Consider the following 26,287-nt stretch of genomic DNA (forward strand, 5'->3'; position numbering starts at 1 on the left):
GTAGCCTATCAGTCGATTCTGAGTCACTTTTAATAGTTAACCTACTGTAAATATTGATTAAATATTATCAATCAAATATTATCGCTGTCCTGTGCTCTGTGTACACATGCACACATGTGTGTAGAACAAAGGGTACATATAAAGCAGAAGCTTTGAGTCCTTTTGTGTGTGTCGCTATGCTAATAGTCAAATTCATGATTATGCTTACTTAGCTGTGTATAGTTAATGTATACTAAATAATATACTATTCCCAGTAGAGGTTCAGTTCATGAATGCAAAGGCTACTTAGCTCTTATCTAAACTGGCAAATCCTTTCAGATGAAGGGAAGCAGCGTGTTGTCTTTGTTTTGGCGGCGTGCTGCCAATCGAGTCGTTGTGCCTTTGTGCTATTTGCAGCTTAGTCAGCTGTGTGCAGGACAGAGGAGACCAGTTGCTCCGTTTGTTAACCTGCATAATGCAGTTAGCTTCTTGCTAACTACTTGTTGCTTCTATTGTGAAGGCTAACTTGTTTACTTTGGTCAGGCACTCGCTTCCTTTGCCATTAACCGAAGAGTTTAGTGATCAGAGAGCCATCAGATGCTGCGGGCTGTGATGTCGTGCTTTCCGAAGGCGTGATCGATGAGGTCCGTGGAGGAGGAGAGCAGAAAGAGAAAAAACACATGGCTGTGTTTTGATTTTATCAGCTGAGTTTTCACACCTATATGCGAAAAGGCGAAGTCAGGTTGCAGGAAGTAAGGGAGGGTCAAGACACAAAGGATCATGGGAAATTGAGTCGAATCGATCAATCACCATACTGTGAGGTTGCCGACATTACTTAATCCAAATACTGAAGGTCCTGGTTCAAAACTATAAAGTTGACGCAACTCCTGAAATTAATGTTACTGCAATCAACTAGAAAGAAGACGTATAACTCAGTCGGAGTTGTTACAAAAATACTCAGTCCACTAGGGATTGTACAGTGCTGGTGGAGTGGAGGTTCTTCCTCCGAAAATAAGAACACACAAACCTGACACAAACAGCAAAGATACATTTTTGTCATCAACTTACTTACTGAGTTACCATTCAAATGAGTGACCACTGATATGAACTTCTTTTTATCCTTAAAAAAAAAGAATTGTCTGTTTATTTATATTCATTTGTTATTGTCAGAATTTAGTTATTTATTAATTTCTTCTTCATTGTTTGCTGTTAAACTATTTTCTAGTGTCTATGCTAGCCTTTGCACACAGTACAGGTGTCACTAGGCCAAACACAAACACTCACACACAAAGGCTTAGGATCGCCAAAGCTGAATCTACCAACAAGTCCATTATCAGATCACAGGAGGATAAACAAACACTTTGGCCAAATACACACACACACACACACACACACATACACACACACACACACACACACACACACACACACACACACACACACACACACACACACACACACACACACACACCCGGCCAAAACCAACCTGGACCACTCTGTGGCCAAAGGCATTTGCAGCCCGGTCCCACTCAGCAGGGAATCACAGTGCTTGGCTCTTCGTCTCTCTGGGAAAATCCATCAGAGGGGAAGGGAGGGAGGGAGGGAGGGGGAGGGGGGGGCTAGTGGTAAGAAATGCTGGACAATCAAAAATTACACAGTGTTTAACACTTCATTTTCAATCCCCGCCGATCCCATTCCGCACCAGTGTTAATTGCTGCTGTGCTACCTGCCACCAGTGGTCCTTTATGAAATGACTTCTGAATTGAAGCATATGGACGAGGAGTCGCGACGGGAGCCGGGAACGACTTGAGGAAGGGTCCCATTAAATAAGAGCGAGCTAATTACTTTGTCCTCCCTTTTGTCCTGCGCTATCCAGGCTCTCGCCGGCGTTCATATATCTTACTGTAATGAGTAAAGCCAGGGCCCGGCACCTGCACTCAGTAATTAAACATATAAATTCTCCCCACACAGAAATATGTGTACTCACCAGGATTGATTTATAAGGCTCTCTAAATTGCACTGTTGAGCTTATTTTCATTGGCTGTTTTTTTCAGAAGGACTGGCAAGGAGAGAGTCGTTCATCAGCTCAGTGGTGGAGAGCTCGATCTTTTAAAACACTTGTCAAGTTCCCTTCTTTCCATTGTTACTGTTTGTGTTGTGGGTGACGGCGGTGATGTGGGACTCCCAGGCAGGCCTTTTGGATACTTAAATGAGCTGTTACACCTTTGCAGCCAGCCAAGAACCCCAATGAAAAGTGTGTCCATAAAAGCATACCATGATCGAATAGGGATCCAAACGAAACAGGTCTATGACTCATTTATAGTCTCTTCTGCTCATAACTTACTCATACAGAAGGAAACATTGAACGCAATGGACGGATCAGTCCTGGTCTACAGGATGCTGCTTCAGTTTTCACTTCATATATCCTTGTTGTCAGTGTGAATACGCATGCCAATTCTCATTTTTATTATCTGCAATAATACAAAATGACATTGACTTTTTGTCGAGAGAACCAAGGCGATGCTAACTAAAACAAAATACAGAAATACGTCATCCCTGCACCACTCTATTGTACTAGTGAAAGTAGTCCTAATGTATTTGGTCTACAAACACATTGTAGCTTAGACAGCTATACTCTGCTCCTCCACTACTCCACTACTGGTCGTCTTTTTAATTTCATACATGCAGACTCTGTGAAGCAGCATATAAAACCATGTGAGCCTCATTCCCATGGCTGATGGAATTCCCTATTAGTCGACTGGAGAATGTTTCCCAGCTGGGAGTCTCTGTCTGAATGTGCTGTGTTAAGACCTAATGAATGTCATAATTAACTGGATATACTTTACATTTAGAATGGGATCCGCTGTTATAAAACCGTCTACCTTTTAACCCCATATTCACCCCTCTTCCCCTCTCTCTTAGTCTCTCTTTGTTCATTTCCTAAGATGACATTTCTTTATCTGCTTTGCATTATTTTTTCTCTGTTTCTTGTTCCGTTTTTTTTTTTTTTGGTTTTGGCCGAGGCCTGCAGCTTTCACGGCATTCCTGACACTTTTGTTAATAAATCATTGGGAAGTTAATGAAAACGGCATTCAGGCATAGCCAAAATGATTGTATTCTTTGTCATGCTAATAAAGTGAAAGATGTTCGTCCAATGGGTGAATGCCTGCACATTACCAGCAACTTCTGATTATGTGTGTGCCTGTTGCACCTCCTTCTTTCTCCCTCACCCTCTCCTTGTTTCCTCTCACCCTCTCCTTCACACAGACGAATGTTTTAGCATATTTATCTCATAGGTTATCAACATGAATGCTATAGGTTCCTGAAGCAGACATGTGTGTCGCTCTAAATTGCTCGGAGTAAAATAAACGGAGATGGTCGCGTTGACTTGTTGTTGACCTATACTTATTTTTACCCCCCCCACACACACACATACACCCTTTCTCCATTTACCACCTTTGTGTCTGAGCTTACATGAGAACAGAACTTAATTTACCTTAGAAAGGAATCAAAAGTTGTCAGCTTGATGTCAGTTTGATGGGCACAGACATGCAGGAGGTGGCCGAGTTCACCATCTACCCAGTAAAGACATCCGCACACAATATATTAGGGCACGATGAAAAACTCATATTTAAACAACAGAAAAGTTTTTTAGCATCCGATTCAAAAATGAATGTGGAGATCATTGGGATTCATTTAGTTTTCTATACTTGTCATGATGATGATTTTAATGTCCTTCTCATCATCACATTACAAGCTTTATTTGATCCTAAAATCTCAACAATAGCCTTTATTAGTTTGCCTGTTTATTCACTCGTGTATCAAATCCTTGAAATTACAGATGAGTCCTAATCTGTGTTTTTAAATTACCAAAGTTTAATATTTCCTGTAACAGATGCTACTCTGTTAGGAGCAAGTACAAATATTTGATTGAATGAGTAAATACAGTGCAGTATAATGGCACAATGGTTTCTCCCTTCATTGGCACATCAGTATCGTACATTAACAATATTACACAGGTGAGCAGCATTGCAACATAATTGCTGATATGAGGTGTCTGTATTCTGAGGACTGAGAACATGATTTACTGTCTCTCACCGTTGCATGACAGTAATTAAGCTTTTTATATGCATTTGTAAAATACTGCAAATTAAAATGTAAGTTTTCAAAGGAATTCTTCAGTACGCAAAAACTTACTTCTGTGACTCCGTGTACATAACATATCTTTGTTATTGTTTTCTGTATTATTTTCATACTCCTGAGAATTAGTTATTTTTTGATAAAGTTTCTATATTATGATGTTTAAAAAAATAATAATTAAAAACTAACTTTAATAAACAATGTTGTAATGCTCTGATAAACTTGATGCACTGCTTCATTTCAAAGAATGATTTCAATGTTATCGGCTATGTGAACGGTTCCCAACCTCTTTGTCTCTTGACTCTTGAAAGCGACACAATGTTTGTTACATGTTGTTTTTACAATATTGTGACCATTTCAACCAATGAGTCTTTTTCATTTGATTAAACTTTATATTTGGAGGCTCAAAGACGTAAAAATATGCAGTATTTAAGTAACTCACTACAATAAAAGGCAAAGATTAGAAGAAAGCCTAAAAAATGGAAATCATTTTGTGTTGCAGACAGATGCTTTTTTAAATTATTCATCTCGTGACCATTTTGTTTTGCGACCACCAGGTTCCAATCTCCAGGTTGAGAACCTCCCATAATTACAAGATATTGCACATTAAAACTGTTCGGAGCCAAAGCAATCATAAAATGTTGTAAAATAAATTGTGATTTTCCTTAAAATTAAGATTCAGAGGCTGAACTTGAGAGTAAATGCATTTTTCTTCTTGAATATTGAGAACTAGAGAGCTTCAACTCATCTAAACCTACATGCACAGCCTCTCTCTTTTCTCTTTTCTGTCTCTTCCATAGATGGCTGAGACTTGAATGCCTGCAGCTCCAGGTATACCGGACCGATTTTTTAAATAACTTTTTTTCATAAAGCCCGAATGTGAAAAAGGAATGGGATATTTGATGGGGATGGGCTCCCATAATCAAGCTGAAATCTCCATCATTATCCTGTATCAGCCGATCCCTTTTTAAAAAGCACAGGGAGTTACCGGTGTTTTACATGAATTTTAAGGCTCGGCAGTGATACTGGGAGCCGAATATATTTGTCAGGTCGAGCCTCTCCTACAAATGCACTACATGCAGTCTCTCTTTCACACACACGCACGCACGCACACACACACGCACACGCACGCACACACCGACATAAAACCTTCAGTAATGGCAAAATCCCAAATAAAGGGGGGAGCTGAGTAAGAGAGATTCTGTGTGTGTGTGTGTGTGTGTATGAGAGAGATAGAAAGACAGGACAAATAAGTATTTAAATATAGATGCATACCATTTCTGCTTTTTGGCACCATTTTCAAGCAAAAGCGTATTTTGTAATATTTGTTTCTTACAGAAATCCTAAAAAGAGACGCTCTCGAGTCTATTCTAGGATGTAACGTCTGTCTCATATCACGGCAATGTTGAACAGACACGTGCCTGGAGTGAAACCCCCCCCCAGAAAAGCATCATGCTTTCAAGTTTTGCCTGGTGCAGAAATCAGTCAAGTATATATTTCATTTATATATATTTTTTGTTGTCTTTTACTAGGCCCATGCTTTCGTGCACATAAAAAGATGGTGTGTGTCAGAATTAGTTATTGTACTGGCAAATGTGACAAACTCAGATTGTCGTCTTTGTGTTGTGGTTCTGTTTCCCTGTAGTACAAAAACACAGGAACTCAGAAAGTTCCAGATCTGTGAGACATGTGAGGAAAGAACTCTCAAGTGGGAAGTGGGACAGATTCAGCTGTGAACAGAGCCAGACAGAAGACTTCATTTCACAATCTTTTGTGAACATCCATGTTACCTAGGATGTGTGTGTGTGTGTGTGTGTGTGTGTGTGTTTGTGTGTGTGTGTGTGTGTGTGTTTGTGTGTGTGTGTAAACGTGGACATGCTAACTAAAGGGGACATCTGCTTGCCTGGAGGTGGGGGCAGACTCTCATAGACTGTGTGTGTGTGTGTGTGTGTGTGTGTGTGTGTGTGTGTGTGTGTGTGTGTGTGTGTGTATGTGTGTGACTGTGTGTGTGTGACTGTGTGTGTGGTGGGAGAGGGGTGGCACAAACACACCAGAGTACAAATGGCAGTGCTGCCAGTTTCTCCATGTTGGAGACATAACTGCAGGTGAAGGCAGGGAGCTAGCCACAGCAACCACAGCACTTCACTTAGACCTAATTATGAAGGCGTCAGGGTCAGAATCTGAGCAATATGTTGCACATACGCCTTTGTGGTTAAATGCAATACTTGACTGGAAAAAAACTGCAGTGCTGAAGTCTCGAGAAAAGGCACAGATGCAAACTTGAGAGAAAAACATGCAGTGTGTTCTAATTACAGTGTGTTCTAATGAAATGTGTTTGTGTCAAACAAAGTGTTCTAACTGTAACAGATGTAACAGAGGCTGGTTTGTGGTCAGCTCTATGTGTAAGAAAGATTAAATGTGTAAAATACAAAACCAGTTACCTTAAAACAGATTTAATTTATTTATATATTTTTATTTGTAATATTTATTTATTTTTGCAACCAAGCGTTATTCTATAATTATTTTATTATTGTATTGCAAAAACCTGGTTTATTCTAGTTTGTTTTATGATTTTACCACAAAAGTTTGGAAAATTCTTGAAACAGGTTGATGTGTATTGAGGACGTGTTGATATTGTCAACATGTCCTTGCATAATTATTTTCATTAAATACAACTGTGAGAAAAATAAACAGTTTTTTTATTATTACATTAGTTGAGAACAATGTAAACTATGCTAGACTTATATCAGTATATAGTCTCCTGTATCAAAGACAAATGATTTATTTTTAGATGAGAGGATTTTGTCTTACCTTTAGCAACAAGACACTTCAAACTTATTACACACATTGATTTCATGGGCTGCACATGTGCCATTTCTTATAAAAGAACAAAAATCAAACAAAATAAAAAAAGAAATGAAAAAAGGAGCACAAGCATCAAACAGAAGTCATGTGAACAGAGTGTAGTGCTCCCGTCCTGGGGCATGATTTCCTGTGAGCACCTTGGACTACACTCTCAAAGATGCATGCCAAGTCCACCCCCACCCTCTCCCCTTCTCCACAGCCCGACTCGACGACCGCCTCGACCAACTCGCTCCCCAGGAGGTGGGGTCAGGGTGCTGAGATGGAGGTTGGGGCTGCCCTTAAGCGCTGAGATTTAGGCCAGTTTTCTTCAACTTCCTCTCCCTGCGCTGCTTTAAGGTTTGAGCCGGGGTTGGGGGAAAAGCTGCTGAGAGCTGCCGGCACTTAAAAAGGCATTCTCCCTCCACGAGACACCTCCACAGTCAGACGCCAGGGCAGGAAGTGTAGTAACCGGCCAACATTTACCATCCTGCTGCTGAGCAGGAAGTGAGAAAAGGTCCTTGAAAGTTCCACCAACTGATTACAAGAGAGGTAGACATCGCCCCGAACCACTCATGAGAGGTCAGATATTTATTGTTTTCCCTTTCCTCTCTCTCTGCCTCCTCGCGGTGAGGTTACAGCATGGTAAGGTGAGCCTGAGCTGATCCTTTGCTGAGGGCAGCCGTCACCTCGAGCGTCAGGCTAACACTAACATCCATAAGCTCCAGTGTGTCCAGGATGAAAGGCAGTTGGAGGGGAGCGAACTGTACCGGGCTCCGCAGTATTGATGTCGGAGAAAATGAACCGACTCCTCCATCGATCCACAGAGGGAAAATGTAGAAATAGAAATGGTAAATCTGGCTCTCCTGACTAACAGTTTAACAGAGGCCATCTTTTTCCCCCCTCTCTTCATTTGCTCTTTTCGCCTTCTATGTAAACCAGGCCAATATTCCTGCATTGATGTTTTCCAGAGGGCAGTAAAGCATTTGAAAGCTGTATTGGCTTGTTTTGTTCTCCTCTAGATGAAGAATGCTGGGTTTCCATGATCAATAGAGCAGTACTGAAATACTACAGTTGGAGTTATTGTTATTAGGGACAGTAGAGCAGTCACACGGGTCTGGCTTGTGTAGCTGTCATCTCATCAGACATCCCAGGGAAGGATTCTGACTCGGTCTAACAGCACTGCCTCTGGAAACATATGGTGAGACAGAATATTTCAAACATGCTTAATGGCTCCATATGATAATTGTTGGGTGTCAGGGATGTGGTGGTAAATAAAAAAGTGGGAAAACTGTGACCTCCATTTGATGATCATCATGAGGGAAACAATCTGTATGAACACAAGTTAATTATGGTTTCAGTGGAGCTTTGTACGGCAATTTTGTCCCCAAGAGATCCTCCACTCATATTAACATGAAGCATATGCCTACTGTGGATTTACCACATAAACATTTCTGTCTAAATGTAAAGGAGTTTAAGGAGGTTCAAGCTTCATCACTTCCCTCTCTCAACTCAAAGATTAGGAGGTTAAAAAGATTAGGGTTAAAGTCCAGACGTAATCAAAATGGTGCTGAAAGAGCCAGAACATTTAATGTTGAATAAGACTTTCTTGTGCCATATAGAACACAATAACCATAACATACATGCAGAGGTTCTATCTGTGGAAGAGCACTATTGATCAATACCAATCACTTGCCAGTTGCTGAGATTTCTGGCTTTCAGAAGTTCTTTTCCAGCTTGTAATTTCTTTGTTCAGCTGTTCAGCTATCGATATTTTAAAGTTGATTCAGTCCAAGCTGCCCTCCCCTGTCCTGAACTGAAAAAAATGAAAACGGAGTTAAATGAGCAATCAGATACATTTGGGCGGATACACCTTTTTTTTTTTACCTTTTGGAAGTCAACATGTACAGCTGCATCAATCTCATAAAGTGTTGGCACCAATTTTGTGGCTTTTTTTTTCTGTCGTTATCTTTCTGGACGTTCCCAGCATTGATCTCATCTATAAAGCTTTGATGGACCTAAACAAAGTGATGATTTTTGAGATGATTCAAACGTTTTGAACAAAGTTAAACCACACTTAAATGAGAAAGTATTCACAATTTAGTGCCCGAAAGCTACGATCCATATCAAGTATATTAAACCCACAATTGTCCTGCTTGATAGACAGAAAACTATTGAGTTTATAAAGTTGTGAACATACCTGACACATAGTCGGCTACTGTTGCTATTCCTACTGCTGCTTACTCATAGAGATCGATAACAAACATCAAATCAAATGTATGTATAGAGCCCAATATCACAAATTATACATTTGTCTCAGTGTGCTTTACAGACTGTACAGGTTACGACACCCTCTGTCCTTAGACCCTCGCATCGCACAAGGAAAAACTTCCTAAAAGAAACCCCAAAATTAAAGGGGGAAAAATGGAAGAAACCTCAGGGAGAGCAACTGAGGAGGGATCCCTCTCCCAGGACGCACAGACTGCAATATGTCGTGTGATTAAGCAGTGAAATGGAAATTCAGTTGTAGATATAAGCTAGTCTCTTTAGAACCATTTTAGATTGATTTGAACAGATTGCTATAATACGTCGGCTGCGGTGTATTTCATGTAGTCACTGCTTTATGAGGCGCTCACATGACACATTCACGTCACGATACCAGAAGCTTGGTGACAATCAACTCCTGTCTCATAACGGTCTACAAACCACTGTTCTTTAGAGGAACTTTTTTTTTTTAGGTGACGCTAAATCAAAGTGAATAATGCAACACAGAATACGTTACGATAGCTTCCTCTGTTTTGAAGGTGGTTTTTAAAAGTTTTCTGATTCTGGTTATCTTGTTGATCAGCAGTGAGTTTGTTTGGACTCTGTGCTGGATAAGAGATCGTACATAACTTCTTAACACGTGTGTCTGTGTGTATGAATACTACTCTGTGTGTAAAGGATGCATAGACATAATAGACGTGAATGACTCTCGACCTGCGCTCTGCACAGAAGTATTGCAAAGGATCATTAGGAAGATGGAAAAAAATAGAAACAACATGACAAATAAACCAAAACAATCAGCACAGATGTGATTGACAGGACCCGTGGGTGCCTGGCGCCCATGGGACCAGACATAATTGTTAAAGGATCACAGGGTGCAAAGTCATGACGTACTATGATCAACACATGAATAATCAAACTTAAGCTAATAGTATTAGTTACTATGCATAATATTTAAATGCTAATGACACATGAGTAATACATATTCTTTATTCATTTTAGTTGACACTGTGTTCACTGCTGGGTTCATACATATATATATATATATATATATATATATATGTACACTATGTTGTTGTATTACTGGGCCGCAGCATCAGAGCCTGTTCAATTGTTTGTCTGCTTCCAATTTATTCCAGATTTTTCGTTTGATTATTTTGATCAAAGTCAATAGTTTGTCCAACAGTTTGTTATTATTACCACGAGTGGAAAACTAAATAGCAGTCATCATTTTTTAATTCTAGGAGGAGGTTTTTGAGTTAGTGATTTTAAGTTTGTCACTAATGTCACTATTATCACCAGATGTGAGCTAAATGCTTTCTCATCGGTAAAGGGTGTACAACTATATATCAAACATAATTGTAATATTTTCTAGCACTGGTTTACAATTTCCCCTGTATTTTGTGACCCTGTCCCAGAGAATCTTGGCTTCAACACATCTCTCCATGTCTGACTGACTGACACAGAAAGTAATTGATTTGGAACAGTATGTGCTTACATAATACACTCATTGTTGAATGTATTTTTAGGATTTTAATACCAAAGATATCTCTTACTAATAAGAGAAATGGGGAGTTTTTTTCTTCTGTTTTACAGATTAAACTCTTCTGCTCCACTGCACTGTGTTGTTTTTGGGTGAGAAAAAGCTGAATTTCATTTTTCTCCCCACTGGTACAGCGAGCTCTGAGCAGAGTCTGAGCCCCCTTAGTATTTTTATCTCGCACATCATGCTTTTAATTATGGGACATATTGAGCAGCGTGTCCAATGCACAATGGCTCCACTGGAATATTCATGTCCAAAGTTGGAGGAAAGTGGAAAGGGGAGGGAAGTGAGATGTAATTGTAATTAGTCAAGAACTTGGTGCTGCCAATTCTCACAGGAGCATCTGAGTCACCTGCTGTGTGTATGTGTGCGTGCATCTGTCCTCCTGGCTTAGCGTACCTGGACACACCAGGGAGTGTGAGGAGCTCTCTTGGCTTAACAAGGAGACGTACCTGTCTGTCTCCTTGCTGCGGGCTGAAGTGGCTAGTTAGCATATGCGCTGCCATGCGTGCGTGTTTACCCTATACGGATGTGTGTGGGCATGTACGGGTGTGTGTGTGTGTGAGTGCACGTGCGTAGGCCTCATCTCAAGTCTCACAGGAGACTTGTTGTCTAAGATTAATGAAGGTCACCGGAATCCTCTAAAGTATTCCGATAATTAAGGCTTTGTTTATCAAAAACAAGTTATATTAAGAGCAAAAAGATTCATGGTAATTATTCATAATCTTAACAATTCAAGTGTAGCCACCTCATTTGTGCCTTTAATTCTTCTTGTTAATGTTTTGCATAAATCTGCATAATTACTTGAGATGCCTGTTGTATTTTTGACAGCTACTCAGTTCGTGTGCACTAAAGGGTATCGAATGTGCCTCGCACTGCATACTTAAAAAGCGCCTGTATGGCTGGAGCTGCAAAGCATTTTTCAGCCATCAAGCCGGCTGCACGGGGCGGCAATGCACACAGAGAACAGGGTGTTTTTCTATCATAGGGAGTAAATGGATGCTTCTGCTTCTGGTAGTTAGAATGAGGGCTTTTATGAGCGAGGCGTCCCCCTAATCATGCCGCTAAATGAGGGCATCGGCGAATAAATCCTCGCTTTGAACAACCTCCCCGCAAACAGAAGCTGTTGTGAGTTTGCTTTTATTTTGAAGATCAAGTCCCCTCTACGCTCATCACATAATTCAGTGTGCGTGTGTGCATGCCCTGAGTCTGCGTGTGTAGCTTGACATGTCTGAGGCGCACCCTGTATAATCACTGCATAACTCTGATGCAATAATCACATGTAAATGACCACTGCATGGAAATGCTCCCTCTTGGTTTACATAATCTTGTAATGACCTCTTGTAACACTCTGTCTGTGATATTGGCACTAATAGATTGTTCTTGCTTTAGATTTTTTTTTTAACCCAACTTATTTTTTTGCAGCGCATGCCCCTGGAATTACATGGAGAGTGAGTCTGGCCTATTAGCACCGTGACATGAGTGATTTAATTTACCCTCAGTCTCTCTCTCTGTTACTCTGTCTCTCCTCTTATTTAGCATGCGACAGGCGTGGACAGTAATGGCTGTGTGATTGGGCTGCACTGGATGATGATTTTAATAAACACACACACACAGAGGAGGCCACAGGTCAACGGTGTTTGGATTCATCAGCCGCTCAGGTAGGATAGAGCTGTGAATGATGACACATGCACACACACTTTCAGGAGATTGACTTTAACAATCGGCCCACATGTCCTGTGAAGAAAACTCCTAGATTGTTGCTAGTTGTGTGCAAACTCTGTGCATTTGCATGTTAAGTGTAAACTAAAGCATCTGTGAATCCCGTCGATGTCCACTGCGTCACACTTCTCTGCGTACCCAGCACTCCATGCAGGCCTTGTGCTCCTGCTCAGACAAACATGTGGCTCTGATGTTAATTGAAATTTGTCTAATGAAGTAAAGTTAAGAAAGAAAGGGAGAGAGACTTGTAGGAGAAGTGGTAGGTAGACAAAGAGAGGGCAAGGAAGAGGGGAAGTAAGAAGAAGAAAAAAAAAGCTTCAACTTTCTTTAATTATGTTTACCCAACAGGCTTTGCTTCCTCATTTAAATAGCATAAACATCTGGCCATGGCGCGCCACTAGCATGGCGGCAGTAGTCAAGCAAATCTTGTGGAAAATAATGAAATTAGATCCCTGGTGCTGTGACAGTGGAAGGGCAGAAGACATCCGCTCCATGTTAATAAAATTGCCATGAATGAGTGAATACAATTAGGAAATTGTCAGTGGCGGCAGTGAACTTTTGTAACTCACCGATGTTTGCATCATTCGATTAAGGCAGCAATTTGGACTTGTTTATTTGCGGCTGTTGTGGCTTTTATTAATTGTGACCCGGCAGTGATTGGCCTGCGATTAAACCAGTCACATATGATGTGGCTGAGGGTGAGGGATGGATTGGTGGGCAAGCTGATGGAGGACATTTTTTTTTTATTGTTGTTTATCTCTGTGACGGAGCTCTCTCTGTGTGTGTGTGTGTGTGTGTGTGTGTGTGTGTGTGTGTGTGTGTGTGTGTGTGTGTGTGTGTGTGTGTGTGTGTGTGTTTATGCATGATGCTCAACCTTTGAATTAAGGCAGTGAGGATGTTTGGTTCTACAAAACACATTCAGCTTATTTGAGCTGCTTATTTGGCAAACGTATCGTTTGCCAAATAAGCAGCTCAAATGAATGGTAAATCTTAACTGCTCTGTAGTTTACTAAAACAACTTCAGCATAAAGGGGATACTGTTTTCTGTTCTCCTTTACTGTATGCCAACACTTCACCTGCACATTCCTACTATTGCTCCACACATAACACATTTCTACTTGTATTTCTACTCCCACCACGTCACTCATGTTTACCCTGTTAAGGGATGAGTTCCTGAAGATACATTTGGGCACTTCTAAGGACATGATAATAGGCACCGTGCTGTCAATCATGGAATGGTTAATCAGATATGTCGTAACATCACAAGGTCAACCGTCACACATCAAAACAATGCATGGGAAATTTTAGAGCAAACCAAAAGTGAATATTAAAGTGGGCTTAACGTGCTCGGTGCCATTTTGGACCACTGACTGGCTTCTGCCCTGGAGTTGACATAACAATCACAAAGTTTTTTTCATTCTTTTGCAAGTGTCAGTGCCCCATTGTTCTGTTGTTATATATCCCACGACTGCTTCCATCACTCACCTCCCAAACAGCTAATAGACATTAAAACACCTGCTTCTAGTTTCTCAAACAAGAGGATTTGCAATGTGTTAATGTACTTGGTCATTTGAAGATGTCACCTTGGGCTCTGGTGCTCTCATGATGCACATTTTCTTACAGGTGTTGGACATTTTCCAGACTAAGATATTCATTGATAATAAGAATAATCCTGAAGACATTCTACAATGTGAATTATTATTTTTTACAACACCTTCCTTGATTATCGATGTTGGCTTAAAGGTAATAAAGAAAAGGCACGATACAAAGTTATATTTTAGATTATAAATACTAAAAAGCATTACTGAAAGATCTTAAAACAACGCAAATTAAGGTCAGTCATCGTAAAAGTCATTTGATTTAAAGCTGCGTTGGACACAAGTGGAATCAGCTCGTCCAACTTACAGATTTGTGTATTTATGAAGAAATATAAAGTTTTAAGAAGTCATTGATGACATTCTTTTTTAAGATAGGTACTGGAAAAACCTTTGCACATCGTCACATCCAGTACTATCTTCTCTTCCCAGAAGACATAGTGTATTTATTATATATATATATATATATATATATATATATATATATATATATACATCTATACAGACTGTGGTGCTTTGGAATAAATCCTTTCAAATGCTCTCTCTTTATCATCTTCACTCCTTGGGTCTGGCGTTCACCATTCTGAGTTCCCTTTGCAAATGTGAAGTAGTGCATCCCTACCCTCCTTGCTTTGTGCTTTCTATAGAGAGAACTGTGTTTACTTTACAGCCTCACGCAGGCAAGGGAAGGGATTACATTTGTGGAAATGAGTTGTCATTTCAGGAGGTAATAATGGATTTGGGCCTGAGAGCTCGACAAACACGGGGAGAGCGGAGAGGATGAAACATGGGAGCCGAGGTAGAGAATGTGTGTGTACATTGTGGATTTGTGTGCACACAGGAAGGATGGGACCCACACACTCACACAAAAGCACACCCACGCACACACTATTTGGCTGGACATCTGTACAAATGAGAGAGTACTGGTGGATTCTGCTGGGGTGTCTGGTTGGGGGGTGGATATCCCACCACAAGATTCCTCCAATCTTCAAAGCTCCAGTCCAGTTGGAAGTAATGGTTTCCATCCCTGTTGCCAGATTGGGTTCGTCTTGTCATCACCGCTGTATTTACTGACAACCATGTTTTATCTTTTGTCCTGGCCGCCCTCAGAATTTACTTTACGCTGACTTGAAATGTCTCTTTTGTCTTTGGCTGGAGTTTTGGAAGTTCCATTCTCCGCTTCCAAAGGAAACAGGCCTTCTTGGTTATACCCTCCTGTCTGTAACCGTGACCTTTGGACTGCACAGTAGTATGCCAGTCACATTAAGTCCATCATAGACCGTTTTATTACATCCCTCATGCACAGCCACGCATAGTGTGTCAATCCGCTGCAATATCTTCACTGTGGATTGTGTACCAAAAAACAGAAATGGATCAATGAATTATTCTATATATTGACCTAAAATGATTTAGGATCATGATCAATAAGCGTTTTAAGAGTGGGCTGGTTCCAAATGATTATGTCTATATGTCTAAAACCCAATGGATCACTATCAACATTGTTCATGTGTAGACATTATGGTGAACATTTCTTTTGTTTTTAAGGCCAGATGGAGTAGTGTGAAGTTCACAGTGTAAAACCACAGGTCAATTCTATCCCACTATGGTAGCTTATTCATTGGTGGTGAATAATGCAGCTACCAGTGTCTTCTCTTTCTTGTTGGGTCCACCAGACTTTGGACCAGGTCAAATTATCCTCAGTTGTATTTGGATTGGGACTGGTCTCTTTGGAAGAAACGGTTCATTCATGCATGCACAATGTGTATGAGTTTTTTTTTTACCTCCTAGTGGGTATACTTTTTAGTCCTCCAGGCGACTATATGAATAATGCCATTTGTGTCACAGTTGCTTGTCTGCATGAATGCATTGTTAAAATAAAGAATGTAAACATTTGTGTTTGCAGAGAGGCCAACTTACACTGTGAAACATATCAAAAACTATGCTTAAGTTGTAATTCAGCTACCATCAAGACTAAGTGTCATGAAAAAATAATACATCTTACAAATAACTACCATTAGGGGCTGAAGCATAAAGTACACACAGAGCCTGTACTTCATACTTAATGATGGAAACATATGCTTGAGCTGTTGAGAATGTATGTGCCTTGATGTGTGTAAAATGATCATTCCAGGGTATGCAGAGGTAAGGGGCAAAGGGCTTTGGTTATAATATGACTGGCTTTGTTAAATAAGACATTTTGTCACATACAGCTGTGAAGTCACAGAGTTTTTTTTTTACATAATGTAAGCCACGGGACTTCTACTTACTGCACATTTCATGGAACATGTCATTAACCTGAGTCTCTTATAGGATTTTTCTATAGGTTAGGTGATGGGATATGTGTGTGTGTGTGTGTGTGTGTGTGTGTGTGTGTGTGTGTGTGTGTGTGTGTGTGTGTGTGTGTGTGTGTGTGTGTGTGTGTGTGTGTGCGTATTTGCATCTGTGTGGAGAACAAATTAGTGTACAAGTATATCTACTTGTGCATTTTTGTGTGTTTGCATGCTTGCATGAATACACATGTGTGTGTGTGTGTGTGTGTGTGTGTGTGTGTGTGTGTGTGTGTGTGTGTGTGTGTGTGTATCGTGAGACAGATGGGTAATAGCCCCTGTGCTGAAAGCGGGGCCCTGTGTAACGTGCAGCCCTGATTGCAGACCTGATTACCTGCCATATGCTAGCTGAAGGGTTGAGGGCCGGACCAAATGAGAACAGTATGCAAACGTTAAAGCAGCGTTTTTATAGCACAGTCATTATGCCCCCGCTCTGGCAAATGAAAACGAGCGTGGCAGGGAGGGAAAATAATGAAGTCGTAAAAAAACGGACGGGTCACGGTGCGTGGTCGCTGCCGCTGCCACCTCCCAGCTGTAATCCCATTGGCTGTAAGGAAAGGGGAAGGGTCCCCTGCTAAGATGATGGCAAAGCGTTGGTTAGACCGCAGGGTGGCCCTGTTCAATCGAAAAGCTTTCCAGAGAGGGAAGATGGCAGTTAAAGATCAAACTGTATCTTTTTCCTATGCACATCACCTTTATTTGGGGAATGAATACGAAACACAAGCGTGGCTGTGTGTGTGTGTGTGAGTGTGTGTGCCTGTGTGTGATGTGATTATGATCCTATTAGCCTTTGCATTCTCCATTATGCAAGCAGCGTACGGGGCTAAACTGACCTTGTAAGACGATCATTGACTCTCCTTGGAAAACACTTGTTATCCCAGGATTAACACACACACCAATTACTACCTGCTCGCCACATGAGCCCAGGAAATAAAACATTTCCTATCTGTGTCTCTTACAAAGGGGGGACTCCCAGTCCTCTGTATACACACAAGAATGTGGGGGCACGAAAAAACATAAACTTCTTTAGAGCATGTACACTTATTTGTTTTTGGACTGTGAATGTATAATATAAATGCAGAATATATTATCTCAGTGGACTGGATTTCTAACCAGGCAGTTTATGCTACTGATAAAACTCATTATTGAGATTGTACAGCATGTTTTAAATAACATGTACAAATGTTATGTGGGTGGGTCCAAATCCCAGAGGTTTTGCATGAATGGTGTTTTGTGTTGCTGCTTACAGAAATCGTTGGTTCTCCTTCAAAACATGATAAATGATAAAGTCTCCATATTTTCTTTGTGATTTTTAATGAAACAATCTAAAAAAGAGTGAACATAATCTTGCCTTAAACATTTGGTTCCCTTTAGAACAAATCACTTCCAGAAAAATGCTTTTAGTCGAAGCAATCCTTACCCGACGTTTACCAAGAGTGGAAGCCAGAAATCTAAGAAAATTATAGTTAAAGTTGTATTTATTTATTTGTAAACCAGGTATGATTATTTTAGAAGACATGTAGCATTGTGCTAATAGCAGACTCATAATCTCACACCTAGTGAATCTCACACCTTTCATGAGCTTTAAATTGTCCTGTGGAAACATCACGGACGCTACAAAGAAGACGTATTGTATTTTATTGTTCAGTTCAGGTTGGGAGGGCCCGACAGCGAGCGCCTGGTGGCCGGGTTTGCCACGGAGCCCGGTCGGGCACAGCCCGAAGAAGCTACGTGGTGCCTCCCATCCATCCATCCTGTGGGCCCACCACTCATGGGAAAAACCGCTGGGGTCGGGTGCGCTGTCACACGGATGGCAGTGATGGTCAGGGACCTCGACGGACCAGACCCGGGCAGCAGAGGCTGGCTCTGGGGACGTGGAACGTCACCTTTCTGTGGGGGAAGGAGCCGGAACTAGTGCGGGAGGTGGATCGCTACCAGTTGGATCTGGTGGGGCTTACCTCCACGCACAGTCTTGGCTCTGGAACCGTACTCCTGGATAGGGGTTGGACTCTATTCTTCTCCGGAGTTGCCCAAGGTGTGAGGCGTCGGGCCGGGGTGGGGATACTCACTAGCCCCCGGCTGAGCTGCCGCTACGTTGGAGTTTATCCCGGTGGACGAGAGGGTCGCCTCCCTACGCCTTCGGGTTATGGGGGGGAAAACTCTGACTGTTGTTTGTGCCTATGCCCCAAACCGCAGTTCTGAGTATTCGGCCTTCTTGGAGACCCTGAATGGAGCCCTGCAGGGGGCTCCAGTAGGGGACTCCGTAGTCTTGCTGGGAGACTTCAACGCACACGTGGGAAACGATGGAGACACCTGGAGAGGCGTGATTGGGAGGAAGGGCCTCCCTGATCTAAACCCGAACGGTCGTTTGTTGTTGGACTTCTGTGCTAGTCATGGAATGGCCATAACAAACACCATGTTCGAACATAAGGATGCTCATAAGTGTACGTGGTACCAGAGCACCCTAGGCCAAAGGTCAATGATCGATTTCGTAATCGTATCATCTGATCTGAGGCCGCATGTTTTGGACACTCGGGTGAAGAGAGGGGCGGAGCTGTCGACTGATCACCATCTGGTGGTGAGTAGGATCAAGGGGTGGGGGAAGATTCTGGATAGACCTGGTAAACCCAAACGGGTAGTGCGGGTGAACTGGGAACGTCTGGAGGAAGCCCCTGTCCTGGGGATCTTTAACTCACACCTCCAGGCGGAGCTTTTTAGCCATCCCTGTGGAGGTTGGGGGCATTGAACCTGAGTGGGCGATGTTCAAAACCTCTATTGCTGAAGCTGCGGTGATGAGCTGTGGTCTCAAGGTCTTAGGTGCCTCAAGGGGCTGTAACCCTCGAACACCGTGGTGGACCCTGGTGGTCAGGGAAGCCGTCCGACTGAAGAAGGAGTCCTTCCGGGTTATGTTATCCGGTAGGACTCCGGAAACAGTTGCAGGGTATCGAAGGACTAGAAGGGCGGCAGCTTCTGCCGTGTCAGAGGCAAAGCAGCGGGTGTGGGAGAAGTTCGGAGAAGCTATGGAGAAGGACTTTCGGTCGGCACCAAGGTGCTTCTGGAAAACCATCCGGCACCTCAGGAGGGGGAAGCGAGGAACCATCCAAGCTGTGTACAGCAAGGGTGGGACCCTGCTGACTTCAACTGAGAAGGTTATCGGCCGGTGGAAGGAGCACTTTGAGGAACTCCTGAATCCGACTAACACGCCCTCTATGGTTGAGGCAGAGCTGGAAGCTGATGGGGGATCATCGTCAATTTCCCTGATGGAAGTCACTGAGGTAGTCAAACAACTCCACAGTGGCAAAGCCGCAGGGGTTGATGAGATCCGTCCAGAAATGCTGAAGGCTTTGGGTGTTGAGGGGCTGTCTTGGTTGACACGCCTCGTCAACATTGCGTGGAAGTCTGGGACAGTGCCTAGGGGTTGGCAGACCGGGGTGGTGGTTCCCCTATTTAAAAAGGGGGACCAGAGAGTGTGTGCCAACTATAGGGGTATCACACTTCTCAGCCTCCCTGGTAAAGTCTACTCCAAGGTACTGGAAAGGAGGGTTCGGCCGGTAGTCGAACCTCTGATTGAAGAGGAACAATGCGGATTCCGTCCTGGTCGTGGAACAACAGACCAACTCTTTACTCTTGCAAGGATCCTGGAGGGGGCCTGGGAGTACGCCCATCCGGTCTACATGTGTTTTGTGGATCTGGAGAAGGCATATGACCGGGTCCCCCTGGTGATACTGTGGGAGGTGCTGCCGGGAGTATGGGGTGAGGGGGTCACTTTTGAGGGCCATCCAATCCCTGTACGCCCAAAGCGAGAGTTGTGTCCGTATACTCGGCAGTAAGTCGGACTCGTTTCCCGTTAATGTTGGCCTCCGCCAGGGCTGCGCTTTATCACCAATCCTGTTCGTGATTTTCATGGATAGGATATCGAGGCGTAGTCGTGGAGGAGAGGGGTTGCAGTTCGGTGACCTGAGGATCTCATCGCTGCTCTTTGCAGATGATGTGGTCCTTATGGCATCATCGGTCTGTGACCTTCAACAGTCACTGGATCGGTTCGCAGCCGAGTGTGCAGCGGTTGGGATGAGGATCAGCACCTCCAAATCTGAGGCCATGGCTCTCAGCAGGAAACCGGTGGATTGCCTACTCCGGGTAGGGAATGAGCCATTACCCCAAGTGAAGGAGTTCAAGTACCTCGGGGTCTTGTTCGCGAGTGAGGGGACAATGGAGCGAGAGATTGGCCGGAGAATCGGAGCAGCGGGGGCGGTATTACAGTCACTTTACCGCACCGTTGTGACGAAAAGAGAGCTGAGCCAGAAGGCAAAGCTCTCAATCTACCGGTCGATCTTCGTTCCTACCCTCACCTATGGTCATGAAGGCTGGGTCATGACCGAAAGAACGAGATCACGGGTACAAGCGGCCGAAATGGGTTTTCTCAGACGGGTGGCTGGCGTCTCCCTTAGAGATAGGGTGAGACGCTCAGCCATCCGTGAGAGACTCGGAGTAGAGCCGCTGCTCCTTTACGTTGAAAGGAGCCAGTTGAGGTGGTTCGGGCATCTAGTAAGGATGCCACCTGGGCGCCTCCCTAGGGAGGTGTTCCAGGCACGTCCAGCTGGGAGGAGACCCCGGGGAAGACCCAGGACTCGGTGGAGAGATTATATCTCCTCACTGGCCTGGGAACGCCTCAGGATCCCCCAGTCGGAGCTGGAGGATGTGGCCCGGAGAAGGGAAGATTGGGGTTCCTTACTGGAGCTGCTGCCCCCGCGACCCGATCCCGGATAAGCGGAAGACGATGGATGGATGGATGGAGTTCAGGTTGATAGCTGTTTCCTGGTTGTTGTTCAAACTTAAGGGGATTGTCATGTACATTTTCCCAGTCAGGAACTAGTGGTGAACCATTGTTCCGAGCACAAACAAACCTTTCTCGCGATGTTAACAACAGTGAAACATATTTTCTGTAGCTGGCAACCCGCCTAATCCGTGATTAGGATCCACTCCAAAATGTATTGGGTTCTTTCTTGGCCCATGCTACACCCTTCCACCAAACTTCATATAAATTGGCCCAGTAGTTTATCCGTAACCCTGCTGACAGACAGACACACCGACTGGATGCAGGGGGAAACAGCTAACCTGGCACCTATCAAGAAATCTAAGGCTCACTAATTAACTAATTGTAACTTCTTTGTTTAAAACAGCTGTTAAACCTGGCAACCTCATCTCTCTTTCTAACAGCATAACTTCAAAAGGCTGCACACAGTTATTGCACCCCTAAACTCACAGTGTCATATTTACATTCCTGTTTGTAAAGATTTTACAAATGAGATTCACTTACGTTTAACTATGTTTGTCAGATGTGTTCGTTGGCATTTTTCTCACTTTGAACAGATTCATGCTAGCTGTTTCTTCCTTCGTTCAGTCCTAATGCTAAGCTAGGCTAACCAAGCCCCAGCAGCACTAACATGAGATTGACTTTGATCTCAGGTACCCTTACAGTCACTCTTGAAAAGAAACTATTTATTCCTAATGTAATACTTTAAAAGGTTGAATACTGGTTTAATGGGAATTCAAATGTGTCTATTCTGTTCTATTCTGATTATGCTCTAATCATGATGTTAATGGAATACTGGGCTCCATATAAACCCAGCATTATGACATTCTATGTTGTCCATGTACCATGTATATCAGTTTTCAGCTGCATTTGGCGAAAAAAACTGATTCCCATTTAACGAGCTGAGACTCCCACCTTACCACAAACCTGTTAGCTGCGTGTAAGGAATGACTCTTGTTGCCAGGGGCTCCCCATCACTTTTCCGATTTCCATCCATCAGGAGAAAAGGGGAACTTGTGAATAATCCTGAAGCCCATTGTGGCCTACTTAGTGGGAAGGGAACATGTCTCTCCGACTGGTCGTGCCTTTGTATGTGGGTCAGCTTCATTCAAATTCTCTTTCATTCCAGCTCTTCTTCCGAAACTGTGGCCCATCATTAGCTGTAATATAGGTCACCCCAGGCTTTGTGAGGCTCCAGCTCCATTTGCATTCTTGATTCAGATGTAGCAGTCAGACTCTAGGTAGGTAGGTGGGAAGCTAGGGGGGAAGGTGGCATCAGAAGTAAAGGCGAAGCTTTTATCACTTTTGATGAAAGGATGGGGTCAGTCTGGCTACATGCTTAAAAGGATCAGGGTGTTCTCCCAGTGGTGGGAAGATGAAACTCCTATAGATGCAGGTTGAAATGTACAGTGGGTACTCCGTCTCTCCTTTTATTCATGGTGAAAAAAAAGAGACAAGGAACTGATTTATTCCTGCATTTAGACTTTAATCTCTACAACTGCATTCAATTTGGGTCAATGACCTTTATTTGGGCTGTGATTGAAGAATTTGAGGGTGTACTTGCCCTACACACCCCCACAATCAAACACAGGTGGATTCACAGAATAAAAGGTTTCCAGTTTTACTTTGAATAGTAAAACCAGCAACAACTTTAGTTTCTTTAAAAAAGAAACCCTGAGAGGGTTGTGAGAATGACTTGAAAAAGCATGTTCTGCTACATCCTCGGACTGTGAACAATGTGAACGGCTTTTATTTGCATGACCTGAACGATATGTCTTGTGTGAGACTTTTTACTGTTGAAAAACAGTTGTTGCCTTGTCATAAGTATGTCAGAGAAATGTACTTACCTGTTACCCATCTACTGGAACTGTTCTTCTACATCCTTATGTCCAGATTTCTTCAGTCATCCTCCTGCCAGGGTTGACAGAAAAGCTGTACCAGCTCAGTGCAGATGCAAGTGCAGCATGGGTCATCAATGAGCCCGAGGTAGCAGACATGGCCAATGTTTACTATCTACCTATTTACACACCTGGAACTGTCTGACCACTGACGTCCCGCACTGCTAAAGCCTTCCTGCAAAAGATGGTGGTAAGATTTTTGTTTAGTGTTGTACACTTCTGAGAACGAGTTTTTCGTTTGATTCCCATCACAGATAACTTTCTCCTTTTAGTAACAGTAACCATTACCTTTTCCTAACCTTAACCAAGTGTTTACGGAAGTTGCTTAACCTTAAACATTGTATATTTTCCATTACCATAATCTTTACATAACAATAGCCTTTCTAGTTGCCATGTGAAGATAGTGTAGAAAATATTCTAAAACGCTGCCATTTGATGTAATTCAGGGTTTTACAGAATTATCCAATATCAATGGCCTTGTGTGGCTTTAGATGTAAGCAATACACTGAAATTTTGATCAATATTGACCCAAATCAAAGGAGCTACCCTTTCATTATTTGCAGTGTGGTGTCATTGGGGGTAAAAAGACATTCATCAAAGTCCTAAAGTCCTCAGCAGTGCAGCAGCTCCAGCCTCTGTGTTTAGTATGCAAAGGCAACAGAGCCTATTGACAGTTTTTTTTTTCTCCTTAGCAAATTACATGTTTCCACCTTAATTGTTATTGGAGATGTTATCATGAAGCGGATGCAGCTCTCACTTCTGAACCTGCTAAAGCCTGACAGTGGTGTGAAGGGGGCAAAGGAGGGGAGTTATGCAAAATACGGCCTATGTATAATTAATGACCCCCCCCCCCCCACCCCACACACAACCCCTCTATCCTCTTTAGGATGGACAGCTGGCACCAGGGTGTCTTTTTGACCTCTAAGGGCTACACTGTTAAATTGAGATACTGAGGGCGAGGAGGGAATGGGAATTGGTAAAGGGCAGAATCTGAAGAGAAGACACACACATACAGAGTGCACGGAGCAAATGTACACGCTTGCAATTTAGGATCCTCAGTAAATGTTTGTATTTACTTTGTATTTTTTGTATAACTGAGGATTCCATTTAGTACAATACTTTTGTGTCATAATCTCAAACCCAGCCTGAAGGAGTACTTGGTAACAGAAGTGAAAATTGCAAATTTATATAAAAAAAAAAAATGTATTCTGTTAAACTGAGAAGTTGTCTTTGTGGGGGGTGGACAGCTTTTGTTAAGGCATTAAACCAGTAACGCATACTGAAATAAATTGCTGCGGCTGTTGTAATGAGTTAATTGTAGTTTTGTCACAACACAAAGTGAAGCAAAGTGATTGTTTTCTATTTAAGATCCCTCTTGATGTACGTCAGCTCTACAGAAGTGAAGCATCTCTACCACTACTTCCTACTACACTACTTCTGTCTGTATGGTGTGTTTGGTGTGTGCTACAGGCATCGCCATGAGACACAATGCTGTCTGTGTGTGTTGCACTGCCAGCCTCAGGTGTATCACAGATGAGGGAAAGGTACAGACAAAGAGGCACACAGCAGTGACATAAGCACTTGAAGGTTTAGTACAGGTCAACAGGAAACATTTTTAGTTCAGCAAATTAATTCGTAGATCATTTTTTCAATACATCCCTAAAATGACAGAAAATAGTGAACATTGCCCTCCACAGTTTACTGGAGACCACTGGGATTTTCACATTAAAGAAATAGAAAGTATCCAATGTTAGTCATTTTGGCTTGATTTTTAAATTATTGGCAATTCCCATCAAACAACGTGTTTATTCATCAATTTATCTTTTCAGCACTAAGGATATGCACTTGAACATAACGCAACAGTGTAGATGGGATGGCAGGGATGGGCTTTTTTTTTCTTGCAAGGTACTCGCACCTGCTTTAACTTAAAAAAGTCAAACAGAAAAACTGAACATGTATGTGTTTCCTCTGTGTTCATTATAAATAATCTTGTGAAAGAGCACCATTACTGTTATTCCCTCACTTTGCATATTTTCCCTTTCACCTTCACCATTAAATGTGTCACTTGTACAAGCAAAGACAGACTTTACTCCTATTTCCATCCTTGTGAGGACCTTTGTTAGTAAAGAAGTACCAGAACACACATCTCACACTCACATGCACACAGCGGACTTTTTCAAGCTCTCGTCACTGTACTGTACTCACTATCTCCTCCATTAATTGATCTAAACACGCTCAGATTATCTCGGCTCTTATGCAAAAAAGCCAGAGTCACTGCCAACTCTTTCAAGATAGCAGAAGGCGAGACAGACAGAACTTTGGCTGAAACTCCTCCTGCGCCTTAATTCCTGACGGGAAACGCGTTAATATACCCCACACCCCCGCACCCTGTAATCCCCCCTCCTTCTTATCTCCACCCTGAGCCTCTTTTGATGTCCCAACTCTAATCAACTCGTCCGGGCCGACGGATGTGCGGCTGACACGGGACAATCGGTAGAATCTAAATCGTTACATCTCCCCTGACATTACCGTGGCATTTTTGTCGTGGCAGAGGTAAGGAGAGTGAAAATCAGTTCACGGGGACCATAATTCTTTCTATTGGAACGTGGGAGGGGGGTTGGCATATTCATATTAGTGTGGAATTAGGCCCTTTTTAGATGCAGGAAATCCAGTGTTGGCGAGGAGAGCGCTGGAGTCCATCCGTGTCCTTATCAGGGACGGCGTAGGCCCTATTCATACTGACTGCTATCAGCATAATTCTTTTTGACATTTCAGATAAGCATCTTAACGGAAAGCTCCAAACTAGGCAGATGGGGGAGTTGTCAAATAATGAAGGAATCCTACATGTTTACTACTAAAATATCAACCTTTTAAATATGTGTCTGGATTTGACTGTTATCTGTGAACCCTCGTCCTACCGCTTCCTGTATCTCTGCGAGAGACAGGGGTTAGAGTGTGAGTGTATGTGTTTGTGCTAATGATTTACAACAACACATGCAGACTCCACAGCGTCTGTGTGTCTCCACTGTATCAGAACATGCCATAACATCATACATTAATCCTATCCGCCTCTAATCTGCTAATATTTCCTGGAGAATTATCTGAGGACACTGTTTCATATGCAAATACGCCAGAGAAACGGGGTAAACACGGCGCTCCCCGCT

The 26,287-nt window shown here is 42.7% G+C and overlaps 1 long non-coding RNA gene across 3 annotated transcripts in view; it reads left to right on the forward strand.

Annotated features, from left to right (window-relative positions):
- The window catches only part of LOC115020491 (uncharacterized), a 152,089-nt gene that overhangs the window by 34,155 nt on the left and 91,647 nt on the right, over positions 1–26,287 (forward strand). The window contains exons 4-5 of one of the 3 annotated variants that reach the window (XR_003833583.1): positions 12,308–12,429; positions 23,119–23,313. The exons of 1 other annotated variant lie outside the window; for it this stretch is intronic. This is a non-coding gene — a long non-coding RNA (uncharacterized LOC115020491). The remainder of the gene's footprint in view (positions 1–12,307; positions 12,430–23,118; positions 23,314–26,287) is intronic. One more of the 3 variants, XR_003833581.1, reaches the window with a different exon arrangement.

Source organism: Cottoperca gobio, chromosome 15 (assembly GCF_900634415.1).
Source record: "Cottoperca gobio chromosome 15, fCotGob3.1, whole genome shotgun sequence".
NCBI lineage: Eukaryota > Metazoa > Chordata > Actinopteri > Perciformes > Bovichtidae > Cottoperca > Cottoperca gobio.